The 22,183-nt window shown below is 37.1% G+C and overlaps 2 long non-coding RNA genes across 2 annotated transcripts; both read left to right on the forward strand.

The window, feature by feature from the left end:
* The first annotated feature begins 3,244 nt into the window (after window positions 1–3,244).
* Window positions 3,245–20,800, forward strand: LOC138141570 (uncharacterized). The gene is made up of 3 exons (XR_011163190.1): window positions 3,245–3,568; window positions 3,635–3,794; window positions 19,912–20,800. It is a non-coding gene; the product is annotated as an uncharacterized lncRNA (long non-coding RNA).
* Window positions 15,532–16,714, forward strand: LOC138141474 (uncharacterized). The gene is made up of 2 exons (XR_011163166.1): window positions 15,532–15,745; window positions 16,226–16,714. It is a non-coding gene; the product is annotated as an uncharacterized lncRNA (long non-coding RNA).
* Window positions 20,801–22,183: the final 1,383 nt, after the last annotated feature.

A 22,183-nucleotide genomic window follows, 5' to 3' on the forward strand; every position in this document is an offset into this window, starting at 1 on the left:
ATGCTAAGCACTACGCCCTCTGACGGAGATTATTGGTATTCACGTCACGTGATGTGCAAATGTGATTAACTCCCATGAATTTACCACAATTCATTGATGAGTACTGAAAAATTAAGTTTTTTCGGTAAATTCATTTGCAAGAAGTGAGAGTATAATGAGTAGTAGAGCAAATTGCTGTGTATGCAGTGAATTTTTTATCAATGCACCATAGGGATTGACATGGTGTAAACTTTATTTCATGTCCGAAAAATAATTTTGAAATTAGCAATAGAAACACCATTGACGCGAAATAAAGTTTATACTTTATACCATGTAAATCTTTATGGTTCATTGATAAAAAAATTCTCTGTATAAAAATCATCCGGAATTAACAATCACCATAAACGGATTGAATATTTTAATGAGTTTGGTTGGGATGCAGTCAACATCTGACGGGAAGAAAATATGGAAGATTAAATTAAAAATTGGAAAGAGAATTACTAAGCATATGCGTGTTTGTTGGAAACATTTTGTTCCACTGGTTTGTTGGTTTGATGGTTTCGAGGTTAGGTATGCCGCACAGCAATAAATGTTCAACCCTAAAACAGCTTCCCCCGCGACGTAGCATTACTTGGAGTAGCATTTAAATAATTACAGACAGTTGACGTACTTAAATGCATAATTAGTTAAATACAGGTGCGATACACTGAATAAGTGAATAAGCCCATTTCTAGCCCATAGCCCATAGCAGCGGGTATGTTCCTGCACGGATGTTGGCCTTGTAGGGTCCTTTAATGGTTGATATAAACGCGAGATTTCAAAAAAAAAAACACAATTGCCAAGCAACGTAAAATTCGATGAGTAATAAAATTATTTGTCTGGTCAACTTGTCGAAACAGACGTCAAAAGTGACAGCTACTTTCGAAATAACCAAAAATGGGAAACTTCGCCAAAGGCAGGTGAACATATGTATAGAATCTAAATCAGGGAACGCAAGAAGTTTCTTCTTCCGGCAATGAATGAAATATGGTTTGTTATGAGTGAAAATTTCCAGAGCAATTGTAACCTTGAGGGGTATGGGAAATTGACAGGAGGGATATGATGAATTGAACCTTTGTTGATGGAAGGTAAAATGGCGACGTACCGCCAAGTGAGTAATACATATTACTACCTTAAAAATCTTAGTAAAAAGTGAAATATGCAGGGCCTGTGAAGTGAATCGGAATCTGAAGAAATTTATCCTGACTCCTGTGCATACACTCTGCATCTCCAACGTATTAGCGCAGCTATACACGAGCGGGACTTTTCATCGTCGAAATGAAAGGAAAGACTTTTAGGAACATTCTTGACATTGCAAAAAAAGCTGGAGTTACACGTAGGTTTTGAACAACAGATCAAGCATAGTGGCAGTTCTGAAAGAAAGAAGACACAACTGGATTGAACTAACCTATTTATTTTAGCATCATTATTAGTAAAAATTTAAGGGCACATTTTATAACTAAATGATGTAGAATGCAACAAATGAAATAAGAAACATACAAAATAAAAAGAATAATTTATAACAAGTGTTCAAAATGACCACCTTTCATCTGAAGGAATAGGCAAGCTCGTTTTATTAAATTTTCCCTTGCCAGTCTAAGCATATTAGGAATAACAGTAGCCAGTGTTTCGTGAATTTGGTCATTTAGTTCTTCTAAAATATTGATAGGTTCGCGGTAAATATAGTTCTTCAAATATACTCCTTCTACCGTCGTCATCAAAGGACTGAAGAACAGCATCTTCAGTCTCTGGCGTTCTAACTTCTCGCGGGGACCACTAATTGCTTGTCAGGTAGGCACCAAGGACCCAGTGTCTCGAGCACGGTACACCAACCATAGAACCATAGAAATACGTTATAATTTGGATGTGGCAAACGTCGTGGAAAACGTATTGCATATTCCCTTGCATCCTGACTTGCATTGCGCCGGCACTCTCCATAAATTATGAGCATTTCGGCATACTCTGCAGCAGAATACATGATTTCAATACGAAGTTTGACAATTTCGAATCAAATTATAACTTGACGTCAAAATCTCCACAGTTGCCCAAACATTTACTTGAAATTCCATACCATTCTTACTAGAATTATGTTGCTAGGCAATTCAAACCGTTGGTTAAATTTACGTGAAATTCAAATTAACAGCGTCCTTCTGATTGGTCAACAACAATTATTCATTACAAAAAATCGGTTATACCCTGTCCTTTTTTTAAACGCTATTGCTTTCAGTTATCACCAAGGAAAACGCACTGTAAATTTGATCCGTGAGTTCTGAGACACTCTGTATATAGATTCTAGAAGACAATGGTGTTTTATTAACTTCTATCGAGAATTTAATGGGTGGGCCTTATTAAGCACATTGTACGCAATAAGGCCTACAAACAATGTTTTTTTTTAAAAGGAATAACTTCTTTGTTATTATTTTTTTATTTATATGTTTTATGCTGTTATGTTAAGAAAAGAATAAACTTTCATTTACAACCCGCATCCATAGTTCTAATTGTTTTTACTAACCGATATTTGAAATCAAAAATTAGATGGGCCTTATTTGGATCAGGTACCTTAGTTTGTCCAGCAAGAGATTGGTTGACATAAAAATCACTAAATTATATGTAGAGAAAGTACTTACGTAGTACCTACCTAGCGCACGTAAAATTTGAAATATACCCTTCAAGCAGCAACATTTTTGCCCTGAAATTATGCTCTAATTATTGTATTCTAGTGCATTTTGTAGTGTTATACAATTTAAAATCTCCCAATCTCTCGCTGGACGAAATTTACCAATAAAATATTATTATGCTGTGCTTAATTTTAATGCACAGAAGTGTACGGACGGAAAAAACATTGATGACCAGTAAGAATATTCGAATAGACATCACAAGGAAGAAGAAAAAAAGGACCAGCACTCAGCAGAACAAACGTGGAGTGGTGGATACAAGAGAAACAGACAACAGGTGCAACAAAATGAGTCGGAGAATATGTATAGTCTAGTAGATTCATTTTTGTAATGACGAACTAAAGTTACTAAATTTAGTAACTTTTGTCTTGTGAACACATCTTTTTACCGCGAATTTGGGCCTTTAAAAAGTTAGGTTATGGGTCACGTCATTTGTTCTGTCAAAACTGGTCCCAATCGAAGTATTGTAAAATTAAATTTGTTTTCTGTTGACCGCTTGTTAATTTCAATATTATAGTTATTAATAATACGAATGCGAAAACCTAAGTTTAAAGTTCGAGGTTGTCGTTTGCATAGACACGCGAGATACTTTATAAGTTTTCGCAACAGTGTTATTCAAAATTTTTTCTGTTGGTCAACTACGTTCGTCACAAGTCGCTATGGATATGTTGTTTATTATATAAACGAAAATGGAAAAGTCAAACGAAGTTCCTGAAAATATTTTAAAGGAAGCGAACTTATTGCGGGAAAAATTGTTATCCGTGAAGTCTAAAGCTGCCTACGAGAAGGTTTATTCAAGTTTCTGCTATTGGCGAGAAAATAACAAAGTCTCCGCTGTAACAGAAGAGGTAATACTCGCTTATTTAGACGAGAAGGTAAGTCTGGAATTATCCATTTTCAGTTACATATAATAGTTTATAATTAATTAATTTGATTTGTAGCAAGAAACGTTGTCACCTGCATCACTTTGGCCGCATTACTCGATGCTGAAGTCCTCTTTAAAAGTGAAAGAAAACCTGTGCATTGAGAAGTTTGGTAGTGTAACTGCTAACTGCTTACCTCAAACAGATAAATGTGGGACATCATGCGAAAAAATTGAAGGTGTTATCTCCCTTAATTTATAGGCTGCTTTGATTTTCGGCATTGCTGGAGCATTCTGACTAGTTATACTTACTCGTGATTAATAAACCATTCTTGTTTATACTTTCGTGTTTTAAATTTTTTAAAACACGTTGCTCTGGGAAACGTGTTTTAAATTGCTGTTTTTAGTGTAGAATTTAGATATTAAAAAGATGACTTAACATATGACCAACAGAAAAATGAATTATTTTGTCTAAAATATAGTGTATTAATGGACCTCATTAATACACTACTTTTCATTAATCAACGATTTTTGTGATTTTGACGTTTTGATGAAATTTTGAAGTATAAACAACCAACACTGCAGCAGATATTGCAGTAGGGTTTTCTATATTTTATAGCTCCATAACTGCACAATTACGAATTCACTTTTAAAAGCCGACCTTATTGGTTATAATTCGCATGTCATATTTTTCAAAGGTAACTAGGTTTTCTTAGCAACCGTGACTTTTACGTGAAATTGAATGTGAATAGAGTTGACGTCTTCTGACATTCTTTGTGGAAAAGTGAACAGAAAGTGTTGAAAATTTTAAAAATGGCCTACCCTGAGGACAAAAAAAGCATTATAAGGTCTCATCTTTATCGAAAAAGATGAAATTGGTTTTGATTTGGCTTTAATTTGAAATTTTATCGCAAAAAAAAAAGTTTGCGGTCAACGAAAAAATTTTGTAATCAACTCGTTTGTTAATTGCTCGATTAATAATCTCAACTATTAAAGGCACTCACTCGCTACACTCGTTCGTGCTTTAAACAGTTTCGATTATTAATCTCCTTCATTAACAAACTAGTTTATTAAATAACTGTTAATTATTTAAAAAAAAAAAGTTGCACTAAACAAATACGAAAAGACAGTTGAACGTAACAATGAAATAATTTTGCATTTTGCTACTCATCCTCGTCATCGTCGCTGTTTTCCAAGTCCGAATCCGAATCTTCAACCAAATTAACAATAGGTATAAACCTATTATAAAATTGGGGATATGTCATGGATGCTAAAGTTTCCCATAAGCCTTGTCCTTGTCCTTCATTTAAAATTTTGTACAGTTGCGGCCCCTACAAACTCAGACAGTGTGACAAATAAAAAATGTTGGCTGTGTAACATGGTCCTAAAATTGAAGTTTATAAAATGTCACCCAACTGAAAGAAAGTCAGTGGCGTATAAAATAAAGAATTTGAAAAATTGAACAAATCAAATACAATAAAGTTAATATTTTATTGTATCACCGTTACCATCTATGACCATTTGGAGTCTCCTCGGTATTGACAGAACTGTGCGTTGTACACAATCCACAGATATTTGCTCCCATGTATCCGAGATACTTTGAATTAATTCTTGACGATTTTGGGGCAAGATCTTAGTATTAATTTCTTTGGCCATGATACCCCAAATATTTTCGATGGGGTTGAGGTCTGGGCTTCTCGCTGGCCAGTCTAATGTGGTTACTTCATTAGTTTGCAAAAAATCTCTTATTAGATGCGCTGTATGAATAGGGCAATTATCCTGTTGGAATACAAAATTATTTCCAAAAATGGGTAGAATTGAAGGTAACAGTGCTTGCTCCAGAATATCTCTATAAACTAAAGCTGTCAATCGTTCTTCCACTATAACACATATTCCCGTTCCACGGGAACTCACCCACCCCCAAACATTCACAGAAAAACGTCCACTACGCTTAATTTTATGAACATATTGTTCAGAAAATCGTTCACCAACTGGTCTATAAACACGAACCCGTCCATTACTGCATGATTGAAAAGTTTTTTCATCTGAAAAGACTACGTTTTCCCAAAAGTTGACATTGTTTATATGTTGAAAGGCGAAACGCAGTCTTTCTTCTTTATTTGCTACTGACAAAAATATCTTATTGGCCGCGCTTCGATTTCGTAGTTCACTCTCTTTTATTCTTTTTCGACTGGTTCTTATGGAACCAGGAAAATTGGTTTCCACTTTTGCTCTTATTGCGGTACTAAAAGGGTGCTCCCTTAGAAAATTAACTAAACGCATATCTTCACCAGGGTTTGATATTCTCTGCCGCTCTGAAAGAGTTTACGACATTTTAAGATCATCTCGTAAGATTACGTTGTCGTTTTCTTCTAATAATTCCAGTTTCCTCAATTTTTCGTTTTGCCAAAAGTACCGTGTTTTTATCAACGTTTATTTCATTTGCGATGTGCCTAATGCTCATACCGTCCTCTAGTCTAGTTCTAATTATCGACTTTTGCAGTTCGTTTAATTGAGGCATTGTAAAAATTGTGCACGCTTCTGACTTACAAAAAACTGACACTGACATTGCCATACCGGATAAAAGTCAAATGTACACATTACAAATTTTTTGAATTTGGCAGAATGTGTCAAAAGCCGGTGTCTGAGTTTGTAGGGGCCGCAATTGTACATACTCCTGGGACTGAAGCCTGTACAGCACTTAGGGAGAGTTTTATTTTAGATTAGAATTTACCGAAAAAACATCCGCCACTGCTTCTACAATTTTGTAGGTACTTTTCGTACTTGCGTTTCCATTATCCCCATGAGTAATTTCTTTTATACCGACAGAGCTGATGACGAATTTAATTTAGGAAAGGTATTTTATTAATTGTACTATTTGAATATTAGTGAATCTGGAATCGAGAGTCACCAAGGGCGTTTGCGGTTATTTTACTACTGCGCAGCACATGATATTTGCAAAAAATTAATCCCAAAAAACATACTTTTTCTTCAAACGTCCGTAAATTATGACATTATCCAGCTGCTTTGATAATGCTAAAGTGTCACAGATAAAGTTATTATCTCCGCTGAGGGCGTCCGTGAAGTTATTATCTCCGCTGATAAGCGGCAGTAAAGTAAACTAGCTAAATCATTTGAAATTCGTACCTGGTTTCTTAACATGTCTTAAATAATTTGATATGAAGGTTTGAAGAAAAAATAGTATATGTTATTCGGAGCAAAAATAGTTTTATGTGCTTTGGCTGGTTTGTCTGCCTCACTGCGTTCGGCAGCCAATCTACCAGCCGCAGCACATAAAACTTTTTTTTTCACGATCGGGAGTAGAAATCAACTTTTCGGATGTCAACATCGTGACAGAAGTAGAGCATTTTCTCCCTAGGGAGCAAATATTTGCAAATATTGCTCCCTAGGGAGTTTTCATTTTTTTGACAGTTGTGACAAAAATATACGATAAGTCAAGGCGGTCTTAAGTTACAGGCCTGGACACTGGCTGTGTTGCCACATTCCCTGGTAGGCCATTCCATGACCTACGGTGTTACAAAAATTTTGAAACCAATAGACATTTAAAATAAATTTTGACAAGTCCTTGATCAAATTCGTCAAACTGAATTAAAAATGTCATTTAAGTGTTGCGTATCAAATTGCAACTCAAATTATGCGTCTTCTTCTTCAAATTACGTAGGTAGCTAAATACTTTTATATAAGTATCCATCAAATGAGGAAACGAAGCCAATTTGGAAGAGATTTTAAAAATCGAATAGTGAAGAATTCGCAAAAGTAGCCATGCTTGTGCTAAAGATTTTAGCGGAACAGTTATTTATCAATGGGGACAAAATGAAGCGACTTGTGCCAAACGCGGTTCCAATAACTTCTAATTACGAAGAAATTACACTTTGGGAAGAAATAATCAAAATTAGTAATGACGACACAATCACTGGAGAAAATCTTTTGGTTTTAAAAACGAATATTGAAATGAGACTGGGAAGCAAGTTACAAGAAATGGGATGGGATTTAGGCAATGGGGAGAACAAATTGTTATGTTTAAGTTGGAAATGCCCACCTCGCGTTAGTTTATAACCAAACAGTTTCAATAGTCCGGAACACAGCAGAGCATCTGAAATTTGATCAGTAATGAGCACTGTTATTTTTCTGTCCCTAAGGTGGTTTTAAACTATATGTTACAATGCGATTACGCATTTTTGAACTGTCGTAAAATTAGATCACTCATATTTGACAAATGTAAATACAATGACAAGTTTAGTGGATTTCGATTTTTTTCACTAAATGTTGGTGAAGCAATGTTGTCAGACTGTGGTAGGCCATTCCATAGCACACTGTCTTTGGTCAGTGTCATGGCCTGGTAAATGTAGATCGCCTTGGATAAGTGCAAAAAGTGTAATTTAAATACAAATAAAACCCAACAAGTTATTTATATTGAAAACTATATTTATGAATGTGGAACACTAATTCACTATAATCAATAAAACAAATTATATTTATTTATTTACATTCACGGTGAATGATACCGAAGCACAATTTTTAAATTTAATGTTAGCTGGCAAATCACACAAAACATTTTCTTTGGATGTTAAGTTTATAGTTTCTTGGTTTGTACTGTTGGTCGAAGTCCCGGCTTGTAGTACCTGGTTTGCAATCTTGGTTTTGTTTTGAACGGAGTCTTGTATATACCCCTCAGCCACCGCTGTTGATTTCCAGCCCCCGTGCCGTTTGATAGTGGTGATATCCGCCCCCGAGTCTGCCAGCAAAGTAGCTGAAGATCTGCGCAAGCAGTGGCCGGTGTACATCGATGGATTTGGTAGATCCAAATAGGTTGCGATTATGCTTGGTATCTTATCAAACGTGTTTTTGCCAACTGGTTGCGATGTACATTTCCCTCCTTTATAAAAAATAAAAAAACGACGGTGGCTAACATTAGAGGGGCGAAGGTCCGCGTACTTGCGAAATAAACCAATGAAATCTACCTTGCCTTCAATATTAGTTACCACAAAAACTCGTGGTATCTTAGTTTTTGTTTTCGGAATTTTTATGATTAAAGATGAATTTGAAGTTTCAATATCATCAACCGTAACATTTGTAAGCTCATCTGAACGACATGCACCCGCAATACCAAAAATCAAGGCAATCTAAAATGTTAAGTAAAATAATTTAGTCTAAATAATTTTTGTATGATTTTACCTTAATCATTAAATACTCGTTGTCATTTGCTGCAGATAAAAAAATCTCCATTTGATCTCTTGTTAGGACTTTAGATTTTTTCGCTTGATAACCGTCCGAATTTCTTTTCAAAAATGCCATCAATTTTGGATACTTGCTTATATCAATGTTTGTGTTGACTATTAGAGACGACCTTATCATGGAGTATTGGGCCCATAACGTAGAGGATTTATAATCTTTGGATTTTTCGCTAAAATACGCTAGCGAAACGTTCTCGGTATAAATGCGTGCTTTTTTTTCCACACACTACTCTCTAAATCGGTTGTAAGCGGCATCGTACAACTTTCTTGATTTGTTTGGCAAGAGATTCAGAACCGCTGAAGAAGCGGCCTCAATTATTTCGAGGGGTTCTTCGTTTTCCATTTACGCAAAGTCACGTAAAACACAAAATTTTCGGAAAATTCAACTTTGTTTATTAAGGAATTTGTGTTGTCAAGGCATAAATCTCAAAGACTACTAATTCCATTAAATTCATCGAAAGATGACAACTCATTTGTCATCATTTTTTTATTCTTAAAATTTGAGATTTTTGTGCTATTTCTACTCCCTACCGTGAAAAAAATAGTGTATATATACTTCTGGAGAGAATGCTCATTTTTCCCTCGGTACTTTGTAGCCCTCGGGCTTCGCCCTCTGGCTACAAACTGCACCTTAGGAAAAATCATGCATTTCTCTCCCTCAATATATAATATACTATTTTTTGCTCCTCATAACATAATGGGTCGTATGCATAAACCATTAGCAAATGCTTTTACTTGTATTAGTAAGAGATAGAAATACATGGACTCTATTAGATAGAAAAAGACAAATATATAGTATAAGCAAATGCTTATTCTTATTCATACTACCCAATAAATCATAACATAATATACTCTTAGGCAACTTGAAATTATATTAATTTTTTAGTTTAACATTTATAGATTACAGAAATAAAAATGCCAGATTATTTGGACGGTTTTGAAGTAGAGCTTGACTGCCTCAAAGTCATTTTTTTAGTCTACGCAAAAAATATACTTTAGGCAGTCTGAAATTTTTATGGCAGATTTATTAATTGATATTAAAAATATGTGCAACAAAGCCAGACGAATACGAGGGTTTTAAATAATTACCCGACGCGATTAAACATTTTTTGTTCGACACTGTAATGATTTGAATACATAACTTTTTCCGCCAAATATTCGAACCTGCGCAAAACGGTAACAAATGTGGTCGTGATCGTCATCGAATCGGAGGAGCCCTACGTTGTGATTTTCTTTTGGCGGAAAAGGTTCGGAATGCAAACGATGAGGGTTCCAGTTGGAAGAGTGCCGCAAATAAAACACACATGTGAGGGACGCAAAATACCTTTTATTAAAAATGCCTGTAATAACTTTGATGAAAAAAAATTGGTATTACTCATATTTTACAATTCGATTAATGACAAAAACAATGTTTAATTTGGAACTACGCGGTCAAGGTACGCCAACTGGAGCTTAGAGCTGGAGGTAACAAACTCTCGGCCGCGAGGGGACTCAGAAGAATTATCTGAATCATCTTGAACCCAAGCGACGTTTATAGATATTCGGAGTATTAATGAACGTCAGACTATTTCGCCGACCAAGCAAAAGTGACAGAGCGTCTCGGGGTCGTACGATTAGCATCACTAAACCGCATAAGCAAAGATTTAGATCCACCGTCCCCAACCAACCGTTTCCCGACAAGACCCCGAAGTCCCTATAACCTCGACGGAAGCTTCACGAAAACATCCCGCCGCCGCATAAGCGAAGACTTAGGACCGCCTCCGCTAACGGATCTAAATAACCGTAGCTTCCACAGAAATTTACTAAACAACCCCACGACTTCCTGATTGTCACCTAGCTCCCATAGGGGCGCACTTACAACATTTTACTTTAACTTTTCCGAAATCTAGCAACAACACAATGAAAAACCCGAGTTTAATTCAATCGAACCAAGCGTAACATTAAACGATGAGAAAATTCAACAAAACAAACCACAACATAAAGAAACGATAAAAAGAACAAAGCGGAACATTAAACAATGATCAAATAAAAGAGAACCAAGCGCGAAGTTAAACAATGATCAAATAAAAGAGAACAAAGCGCAAAGTTAAACAACGATAAAATAATAGAACTCTTTAAGATGGCACAAATATCAGTAAGCAATATAAATAACGAATACAATAATAGCTGGCAATACTAAACAAAAAAAAATGGCGGGTCGAGTGCCGTTAGGAAATGTTAGTGAATGCAAAACAAAATGGACGCACGCGGTTCGGACGACGGCTACTAATTTTCGAAATTAACAGATTACCAAAAAAACGAACCTCCCGGGAGAAACTTAGGGATAACGCTTAAAATTAACAAAATGGGCGCTTCTCGAAAGAAACAGCATGCAACAAAATGATATTTACAACATACCCTTACCACGTGGTCCTGGTCCAAAAAAAAAACACAAAAAGAAAACGAACGTGGGACAAATTACCCGAGATGAATTAAAACGTCGGATTCCTCACAGGGACCCAAAATATCTACTCGGGACGGTAGTGTAATTGATTCAGATTTAACTTACAAATTTTGGAATATGGCTCGCTCTTCGCACGGTGCGTTCGTTTCGAAAAACCAAACAAAAAGTGACCTACCCCCTTCAACCACGCGCGCGAGAGACCGCTTCACCGCCGCTATATTTCCGCTCTCCCTGTTGCCAACTCCCCAGGACTACCAACCCCATTCCTTAGTACCTAGTCTAGCCGCTAGTACGTTTACATTTGGCGCGCTCTCGTGGCGGTACCGGGATTTAAAATTTAAATTTTAAACTGGGTCACTACAACACTGTCAGAATTTGAGAATGTTCTCCTATGTGAACGGATTTTGATAAATGTCACAACTTGTTAAAACGAAACGTCAAGCTAATTTTAAAGGTTTTAAGCGATTTGGAGCCTTTAAGGGGCTCGTCGAACAAAAAAACGTTGTATTCAACTCGTTCGTGTGTAAATTGGGCCTTTTCTGGCACGAGTGGGCCATTTTAAAACGCGAGTGAAACGAAATCATTGCCAACTGTCTAATTTTCATTTATTTTGTAAAAAAATCTAAAAAAAAAAGTTCCAGTTAGTTCGTCCATGGCCAACTTGATCTAGCTCTAGCTTCCGCTGCGCTCCATACGGCCGTCCCAATAAGGGTACAAAATTGATTCCGCTAACCTAAAAAAATCGTTTGGTAACTCGGTCCAACTAGCGGAGAAAACTGTTAATAACAATGATTGACAGGCGACGGATTGGCGTATCTTTTCAAGTGTCAAGAAGTTTCAAAAAGATATGAAAATTTGTTTGGCGGAAAATGTGAACCGGCCTTGATACTATACCCTTTCAACTGTTTGAGAAAATTCGAAACTTAAGCAAACCAATTATTATTGTTAATCGCAGTAACTACACTTCGCCGCAAAATTAACGCATAATTTAAAAAATTAATCGTATTCCATTTTACAAATTTTTTCACTGCTAGTTGGAAACCAAAAATGTTCATTCAGATTATCTTCATGTTTTTGTGCGATATTCATTAAAAACCATTGATTAGTTTTTGTTAAATTCTAAAAAAAACAAAGTGTTGCACTTTTTGCTCATTGGTATCGAAGAATTTTGCTACATATTTATTAACCAAGTGAGGTAGACATTGTTTCTGTCATATTTTATAATAAAATGAATTGTAATCAACGACATTCAAGAAATCTTTCACCGGAAGAATGTACAGTGGCTGTAGCATTTTCCGAAAAAGGAAGAACGCAGCTGTAGGACGGCGCAATGTGTGGCCGTGATTTTTCCGTTTTTGTTTCCTGTTTTAGTTCATAGTTTTAAGACGGTACACGTTACGTGATTGATACCGATTAGATTTCTTTGTTAAGAAAGCGTTAGGGATTGGGAAATAAACAGTCGTTCAGACACAAAATTCGATCGCTGTCGTTATTTGGAACCCGATTTTCCTGCAGAAGTTGTGGTGGTGTGAAAATATTCAATAAGGTGAGTGTATCACTGACTGACCTGTTTCTGTTGGTGTTGTGGTGAGTTTACCTAGTTTAATAATTGATTTTGATAACGATCATGGCCATAATTAAATACAATTAGGATTGTGAGTCTTCAAATGTTTTATAATTAATTGGGGGTCGCTGACTGGGGTCAGGACTGCCCGTGATCTACAAGTAATTGAGAGTTGCTGACTGAGATCAGGACCGCTCGTGATTAATAATAATAATTAATTGAGAGTCGCTGACCGAGATCAGGACTGCTCGCGATTGATATTTAATTGAGAGTCGCTGACTGAGATCAGGACTGCTCGTGAGTTATAATTAATTATGATAATGTTATTTTCACCATTGAGGGTGATCATGTTGTTAATTTAATTAGAGTTGTAATGACAGTTGATGAGATTCCTAACTTTGATATGATTGAGCCCCGACATGTCGAGCTAATTAATTAGACTGTCCACCCTTCCTTTGTTTCCGGCAACTGTACACTAGCAGAGACCGTGGAGCTGCTAGTGGTGTGAAATTGATTGTGATCTATTGGACTGGCAGAGACCGGGGAGCTGCCAGTGGATGTGAGACAGATTGAGTGAGTCGCTGAGTGTTATCAGGGCTGCTCATCTGTGTATCGGGCGGAGCAAGTACTTGTACTCATTGCACACCTTCGTCGCGATGGTGATCACAATTGATTGAGGGTCGCTGAGTGTTATCAGGGCGCCTCGTTTGATTACAGTTGTTTATTGAGATGAGGACTGAGTCCTAGAGGGTTCTGTGTGAACCCTAGTCTTTCCCATAACCCTGGACAGAGCTCAATTAGTTAATGTTAATTGATAATGACCTAAAGTACTAGAGCTCAATGAATATGTAATAATATTTGACAATCACCAAAGGTATTAGGAGTTGACGTTGCGATGGTACCATATTTAAGGTGTGTGTGATTCATTATTGTAAATATGTGTTGGTTGTGCTCGAACAACACTTTCAGCGAACTGGTTACTCACCACCCCATTTTATTATTTTACAGGAGGTAAGCCTGTGATAGATGTGCAGACCACGATCACCTCGATCCACGACTCAAGCCGCCACGACACCATTGTTAACGTAACGTTCACCCAATTATTTCATCTATTGACAATTACTAAATTACGACATCCTGACACTGCATCAAGTCTGATGTGTTATATTGATTGGTGATTTGATTAGTATCAGTATTATTATTACTTTTGTGTGCTGTCTCTCTCTGCGAGAGTTATCTTTCTCGCACTCGCATCATAGCATTAGCATTTGCCTACACAGCAAAGTATTGCAGAACGTTTTGGTGTGATGCAATCAACCATTTCAAGAGTAATAAATCGGTACCTAGAAACTTGAATCAACAAAAGACGAACCGGGAAGGAGCGAAAACGAATAACAACGGCTAATCAAGACAGATTTTTAAGATTACAGACGTTAAGACAGAGGTTTGTAACAAGTACTAGCCTTCAAGAAGCCTTTTCTTTGAGGTATAACGCTCTGATCAGCCAAGACACAATTAGGAGAAGGTTAGCAGGACATCAGCTACTACCCTACGTTTCTGCTACTGGTCCACTTTTAACGGCAGAACATCGTTTAGAATTTGCTCATGCACATTTAAACTGGCAAGAAGCTGATTGGGCTAGAGTGCTGTTTACGAACGAGTCTAGGTTTTGTAGATTTTCCAATGACAGGCGTATGAGGGTTTATAGACGACCAGGGGAACTTTACGTTCAATGTAACATTGCTCAGGCCGTCAGTTATGGTGGAGGCTCAATTATGGTTTGGGGTGGGATATCTTTAGAAGGCCGTACGGAGCTAGTAATTGTAAACCAGGGAAGGTTAACAGCAGACAGATACGTAACAACCATTTTGGAACCTCATGTTGTACCTTACGCACCTTACATCGGCGAAAATTCCATATTGATGAATGACAATGCTAGGCCTCACACAGCTCAGATAGTGAGACAGTACTTTCAGGAAGTTATAATTGTCACTATGAATTGGCCAGCTCGCAGCGCGGATTTGAATCCCATTGAACATTTATGGGACAATATGGGCAGAAGCCTAAAAACCTTGTATCCACCTGCATTAAGTTTTGGTGATCTTGGAAACCACCTTACAGAAATTTGGAATATTATCGATCAAAATGACATTAGAACGTCGATATCGAGTATGGGTAGACGATGTGAAGCAGTTATTAATGCAAGAGGATGAAACACGCGTTATTAAATTGTTTTTTTTTCGAATTTGATTTTGTTAAGCTTCAAAATACCCTGTATATTTCTGTTTATTTAATTAAAAATTACAAAATAAATGCTTTACTATTATAACGTAACTTCATTTTTCATAATACATCATTTAAAATTAAAATTTACAGGCTTTTTTTAAGTTTTTAAACAGTATGCGTTAATTTTGCGGCGAAGTGTATATATACTCCATTCTTTATCTTGGTGAGTGGCCGATGCGATCAAGCAAGCCATGGGTAGCTTTGTAAGTTTTACTTTTTCCACCAAATTTGTGTGTCGTGTGAATCAAATATTTACTGTCATCGCTGTCATTCAGATTCAGAATCTTCGTCAAGCATTCATGTCCAAACCTCACGATCTTATGTCGCGAAATGTAAATATGTAAGCCGTGTACACATCGATTCTTAAATTTTAACCGTTCTCGATATGAAAATTATCGGCGTCCGTCGTCGGTCAATCCGACCGTCGACCGAACATTATTCCCGTCCCGTGCCGGGCAATATTGCATGGAAGTTTGGGTGTAAGAAATTAACCGGATTCTTAAACCATAAACCGGACCAAATTTGACCGGAAAGTGTGTGGCCGGCCTAGAACATTTTGAAATTCCCAAGCGAGTTATTAAAATTTTAGAAAACGATGCGAAATGAAGATGACACGTTTGAGGTTATGTCTCAGTCGTCTCGGTGAGTACGAATGATGAGCAATTTAACCCGAAAAATAATAAATAGAAAGAGTTTGCGGCGTCTCTGTAAGTACAGTTGCGGCCGTTGAAATCTCAGACAGGAAAGATTTAAACGCTCTGTATAAATTCCAAAATTGGATTAGCGTAAACAGGATTTTCATCAAGGATTATAAAGTCAGTGTCAGTATTTGACATATTAGGTCAGAATCGCGCGTAACTTTTGAAATGCCGCAATTATCTGATTTGCAAAAATGTGTTTGACTGAGGGACGGTGTGAGTATAAGAGCCATTGCGAGAGAAATTAATGTGGATAATGTTTGAATGACATTCTGAGAAACGTCACTTTCAATACCATTTACAAAGCTAAAAGTTTGGCGTTGTCAAAGTGTCTGAGTTTTCAACAGCCGCAACTGTACATTATTGTAATATTTGAATATTTTTCAACAACTACCAACGCACTTTTCCATTGGAACTTTCAAAGATCCCTAAATTCAACTTGACGGCTGAAAATTTCCCAAAGCCACTCACCAAGATAAAGAATGGAGTATTATATGCAGCTTCTATTGCTTTTGTGGCGACCTCTATCCGCGCACCTGCCAAAAGAACAAGAAACCGACCTTACCGACGAGCCACGACACCTAACAACCAAGAAGGGAAACGTCGCGCGTCGGCGCTATGAGGGAACACCCGTCGAGACGCTTTCGAAGGGTATAAAAGACGTCGCGCCCCTAAACTCGCTCTCTCGTCGACCAACCAGCACAGCAACCGCTTCGACTACGCTTCGCTAACTTCGTTTTGTTATTTTGTTATTCATTTGTTACTTGTTTGTTATTCATCGTTGTTACCGTTATTGTTACATTAAACTCAAATCACGCATCGAACCGTCTCATTCATTCCGGACCAACAAAGTACTCCACACTTTCATACCAGTGTATATTGTAAAAAAATTAAATGAAAAATTTCACTGCGACTGTTGTCTCTCTCCTATATTATCTCCTTCAACCCCTGGGCATCTTTTACGTTTAATGAATCTTCAAACGGTTTGACTTATCCAAATTATCAGTTTGTAAGTCTTTTAAAAGAATTGGCAGCTATTGCCACAGAAATTTTACCATATTTGGCCCAAGAAAATATTTGCAAACAACTCGTAACAATTTTACATCCACATTTAATTCGTAATTCCCTCTTTATCTGTAATGCACACAAAATTTGTAATAGTTATTTACATTAGAGTACGGGATGTGAATTCTCCGGCACGACAACTGGTTTCGATGGCGCAGCCGAGTGCCTGATTATTTGGAGGGCCGGAAAATACGTCCCGTACAACATTTGTATTAGACTTTTCGGCTGACCAAAATATTACATCTTTTAAAAATCAAGACTAATTTTATTGTATTGACCGTGACCGCTCATTTGTTTTTTTCCTAACAAATTATTTACTGTGCTTATTAGGTTAAATTTTCATTGTTAGTGCTTGAAAATTTAATTCTCGTGTGTTAATCGACTGAAAAAATGTCTAGTTCAGAAAGTGAGTTAAATGTGACACCAGAAGCAGCACGATTAGTGGCAGCACTAAATTCTGAATTACTACCACAAAATCGAAAGAACGTTACATAAGACAATTTCTACTCATGAAAGTATGTAATAACTATTCTTTAATTCACAAATTTTTTGTGGTGCCTGTGTCCGAAAGGAGTTACACACTCTAAAAATGGAAAATGTCAATAGAAGATATTATTATTATTATTATTATTGTTGACGGCTAACAGGCTTGAGGCCCAATTAGAAGCCCTGCCAAAAGAGAATGATACACAAAACACAATCACAACACAACAACCATTACACAGAGAGCATCCCAACACCCAGGTTACAACTACCGAGCACTCATCTGAGTAGGATCGCCCTGGTTCACGAGGAGATGGAGAAAAAAATTTTGATTTGCGAAATGCTGTAACAAAAAATATCGATGTGGGCCTCGACACTCTGGTAATTTCGCAGCATTCGAGTGACGGGTGACTTGAGCCCGATGTCCGTGTGGCGCTGACCGATGTAGAAAACACTCCTTACCCTAGATCCCGACCGGCTAACCCTGACACTGATCCTCTCCAGAACGTGAGGACATTCCTGCAGCCCTCTGAACAATTTGAACAAAAAGATCACCGCTCCGTGCGTCTATCAAGCAGAGACTGCAGACCAACCTCACCGAGCAGAAGACCTTGTGGACACCCACGAGGCGGATATGCACCATTCAACATGAAGACTACATTCCTCAGGAATCTGCGTTGCACTCGCTCCAGAAGAGAAGAGTGAACATCATATATCGGCGACCACACAAGGGAAGCATACTCGAGCCGGGATCTCCCATAGGTGATCTACAGAAGCTTCAGGGTCGCGACATCGGAGAATTCCCTGCCAGCACGCAAAACAAAACCCAGTGCCCTGAAGGCAGTCCCCGCAATGGTCCGAATGTGTTCGCCGAAGGATGGTTTGGAATCGAAGTTGACACCCAGATCTCTAATTGACTCACGTCTTGTAAGAATGGAGCCGTTGATTTTATAGTCAAATAAGAGAGGCTTGGTCTTCCTTGTGAATGAGACTATGCTACACTTAAGATGGTTGAGAACAAGGTTATTTAACTTACACCTTCTAGAGATCTCCTCAATGCAGCCCTGAAGTCGAAGAGCATCATCAATCGAGTCTATCGTAAGGTAAATCTTCATGTCATCAGCAAACAAGAGGTGCGGTACGTCCAGATCGTCCACCAGATCGTTTATGAAGATATTTAAAAACAGCGGACCCAAAACCGAACCCTGCGGAACGCCGGACTCCTGCTTAAAGGACTTAGACGCATACCCATTCACTCCCACGTACATAAATCGATCGCTTAAATAAGACCTTATTAGCTCCACAAGACTATCCGAAAAACCGAATGACTCCAATTTGATCAACAAAAGACCATGATCAATCCTGTCGAAGGCCTTCGAGAGATCCGTGTAAACTACATCAACTTGGGAATGGTTATCTAATGCATCAGATAAATACTGACTGATCAACACCAAGTTCGTCTCGGTGGACCGACACTTTGTGAAGCCATGCTGATTCGGAGATAGCTTGTGAGAGACATAATGGAGTGAGGAATTATACAGGACATATTCAAAGACCTTCGCAAATTATATTGATAACTGACGCAAAAACCAATATTTGTAGATCATTTGCCATTACCAATCCAAACTGGGTTGAAACTGTGCAGAAATATATGGAAGGTTAAAGTTGTCTGGAAATCGAAAAAAAAATTCATGAGGTACCTACGAAAAAGGTTGAGGTTGATGATGACCTAACCTCACCAATTGGTATTAATACAATTAGGACAATTTCAAACAAAATTGCCAAATATTTGAACCTTGATTGCCCTATGGACACAAAATTGAAGTTCCTAAAATGATTCGTGATGACTAATGGCCTTCCTTCAACATAAAAAAAAATGTACTGTGTTGCAGCCACAGCTCAAACAATTGTGAGTTGTGTCACAAACTTCGATACAGTGCTTTAATCTACTTGAATTTTTAGCTGTTGCTTCCAATGTAACCACCAACATTGACAATTCCATCATCAGTACCGTAAGAGAAGCACCAGTAGGTACAACATATTGACATCTAACCCAGAAGTAATAAAGCTGACAGTAACCAAATAATTTCTGCTTTGTTCTCTAAACTGGCGAACTGTTAACATTAATGTTTACAATAACTGTAATTTTACAAAATAAATTATGTTAATAATGTTCCAAATTATAAAAATGTCTTGTAAGTAGTACCTACTTAACCACAACTTCCTGGTGAAAACGAATCATCTTTCTGCAGGTGAATACAACATTTGGAGGTTAGAATGTTTAGTATATTTTCCAGTTGCACTTTAGCACTAACAGCTATATAGTACTGGATAAAGTAGGTACTATGGCGGACAAAAAATTTTGAACGATCAAATTTTGGCGTATCAAAAAATGTCATTGTAAGCTGCCCTTTACTGTTATTATGACGTTTATAAATTAAATCGAAAAATTGACGGTCTATCAAGTTTATTGGTCCCGGTCTATTGAGTTGGTTATCATGCCCCTCATAGATTCGTAAACCAGTCCTCGACTGTGTAACAAATTTTAATTTTTTAATTTAGTGATACAATGCCAGCCGAATCTGAATTTACTAAAGCCAAAATAGTAACCCTTCACCAGAGGGGTGTGTCGTATGGGCAAATTTCGACGAATTTAGGGTTATCGAAGGGCATGCCATTATGAGGAAGTGGCAACACTCTACGGGCAACACACTGGGACGGTGGTTCGGCCTTCGGCGTCCAGGTTCTGGAAGAAGGCGGGTGTCGTCCGTGGAACAAAACGAGGCACCCTCGAACTATCACCGAAATCTGTGCCTGTCCATGAGGAATAGATTGCTCTTGGTTGTACAACAAAATGGAGCAATGATCAAATATTGACTTCTTCAGTTTTATCTAGCTTCCGCTGCGCTCCATACGGCCGTAAGATTATGCCAATTTTCATAGTTGAAATTGATTCTACAACGTGATCAAGAATGACTGAATCTGTTGGTAACAATGAAAATTTGAATAATTTTGGTACCACTGTAATCTAAACGCATTTCCGGTTATCAGCTTTGACAGAGTTGACAGGCGAATTTTTTTTTTAATGTTGTGTCAAGTTAAAACATCGGGTCAGTTCCAATTACGAAACAGAAAAACACCAATATTTTTCAATTGTTTCATTGCCAACAGAGTCAGTCATTGTTGATCACGCTGCAAATTAAACTCCATCCATTTTCAATATACGGGGTGATCAAATAGGACTGTTTAAGTTGGTAACACTGAATTGTATTTTAAATCGTATAACAGGAGTAACTTTCAGTTGTTGATGGCTTGTCGTTGTTAATGGTATACCTACATCAGATATTTGTCAAATAAACCAACAAAACATATCCGGTTGCAGTGTTATAAGTAACCGAATTAAAAAATTTTCTTAATTGAACTGCCAACTTAAACAGTCCTTCTTGATCACCCGGTACATTACTGTTAGGGAATTTTCTTTTTTTTGTATTGCAATGAAAGTGTTTTATTTTTTCTAATATTGGACATTCAAAGCAGACGTTTTGAATTTGTCAAAAAATTTGACACTGTCAGATTATAATTATTGAAAAAATTACGATATCATGTAGGCCACAGGCAGAGTTATAAAGAGAAAATGCCTCACTTTGGAGACAAAACAAAGTGTTCACCGGTGATTTAAAAACATTTGGGAAGTAAATGGTCCAAATTGGGGAGGATGCCAGTTTACCGAATGGTTAGGGAGATTTTTGCCGTAAGTAAGTTGATAAATCCACTTTTAATTTAAATTGATCTATTTAAAATGTTAGCTGCAATCTCCTACAGATATCTAAAGGAAAAGTATGGAGTAATTTCTGGGTCGGGGGCACAGGCACAGAATGGAAACGACGCACAATGGAACAGTGAAGAAATATTTGCCCCGTTGTGCGCTTTTTTTAATTACAAGACCGCCGGGCTCCAGACTTGACTTGACAGGGTTTGTTCCTGAGCACTATTCATTTCTAATGTATCATGCTTTCACTCTGTGTCCTGCTCTGAAATATTTTCGTTAAAATCTGTTTACGTTACGTACACCTACTAGCTGGTTTCAATGTCGGTATTTAATATTAACCTGTAGATACCATATTTTAAGTACAGTACAACTTCGATAATCCGGACAGATATTATTTTGAGCCTCGCCGAATTAGAGAGTTTTCCGGATTAGCGAGGTATTTACATTTTTGACTACTTGGATTAAGAAAAAATCATGAATTTCATCAATGACAATCTACATATCTATATAATGTATTGAAGAATAAAAACGTACATTTAGAATGAAAAAAAACTGCCATCAGAGGTTTTTTTAAATGGCAATGTCGCATTTTTACTACCGTTTTTAATAGATCTTTTAATTGTCTACCCGACGGTCAAAAAAAATTCTATTTACATAAGAAATTTCCTGAAAAAACCCATTTTTTTTAATAACATAACTTTTTCAAGGTCATCGAAAAGACCAAAAAGAAAAGATCAGCAGAAATCTTTTTTAAAACACTAATTGACCTGTCTTTAGATTTTTTCAAAAATTATGCGTTACGTTTTCATTTGGGTGTTTCCAGACTTTTTAGACATGCTGTATGTATTTGTAAATTATTTTATGCGGGTTTAAAATATGTGAAAATTTTTGTTTGTTTTCGTCTAATTTGGATTATTCATATCCGTTTTCATCATCTTCATGATTACTGTTTAAAGTTTCTTGGACTATTTGTTCATCTGTTAAACCACAATCGACATTATCATTTTCACCGAGTGCCCATTCTTTTTTTTTTATTATTGAAACTTGTCAACAGTTGCACAATAT

This window comes from Tenebrio molitor, chromosome 1, assembly GCF_963966145.1.
Source record: "Tenebrio molitor chromosome 1, icTenMoli1.1, whole genome shotgun sequence".
Lineage (NCBI taxonomy): Eukaryota > Metazoa > Arthropoda > Insecta > Coleoptera > Tenebrionidae > Tenebrio > Tenebrio molitor.